This window comes from Muntiacus reevesi, chromosome 22 (assembly GCF_963930625.1).
Source record: "Muntiacus reevesi chromosome 22, mMunRee1.1, whole genome shotgun sequence".
NCBI lineage: Eukaryota > Metazoa > Chordata > Mammalia > Artiodactyla > Cervidae > Muntiacus > Muntiacus reevesi.
This window is the reverse complement of record NC_089270.1, coordinates 981,727-982,500: the sequence shown is the minus strand read 5'-3', so window position 1 is coordinate 982,500 and position 774 is coordinate 981,727.

Sequence of the window (774 nt, the reverse complement as noted above, 5' to 3'; positions counted from 1 at the left end):
ACCGGAAAAACCATACATAGCTTTGACTAGACGGAGCTTTGTTGGCAAAGTAATATTTCGGCTTTTTAATATGCTGTCTAGGTTGGTAATAGCTTTTCTTCCAAGGAGCAAGAGTCTTTTAATTTCATGGCTGCAGCCACCATCTGTAGTGATTTTAGAGCCCCCCAAAATAAAGTCTGTCACTGTTTCCATTGTTTTCCCATCTATTTGCCATGAAGTGATGAGACCAGAGGCCATGATCTTTGTTTTTTGAATACTGAATTTTAAGCCAGGTTTTTCACTCTCCCCTTTGACCTTCATCAAGAGGCTCTTCAGTTCCTCTTCACTTTCAGCCATAAGGGTGGTGTCATCTACATAACTGAGGTTATTGATATTTCTCCCGGCAATCTTGATTCCAACTTATGCTTCATCCAGCCCCGCATTTCACATGATGTACTCTGCCTATAAGTTAAATAAGCAGGGTGACAATATACAGCCGTGACATATTCCTTTCCCAATATGGAACCAGTCTGTTGTTCCATGTCCATTTCTAACTGCTGCTTCCTGACCTACGTACAGATTTCTCAGGAGGCATTAAGGTGGTCTGGTATTCCCATCTCTTGAAGAATTTTCCAGTTTGTTGTGATCTACACAGTCAAAGGCTTTGGTGTAGTCAATAAAGCAGAGATAGATGTTTTTCTAGAATTCTCTTGCTTTTTCTATGATCCAGTGGATGTTGACAATTTGACCTCTGGTTCCTCTGCCTTTTCTAAATCCAGCTTGAACATCTGGAAG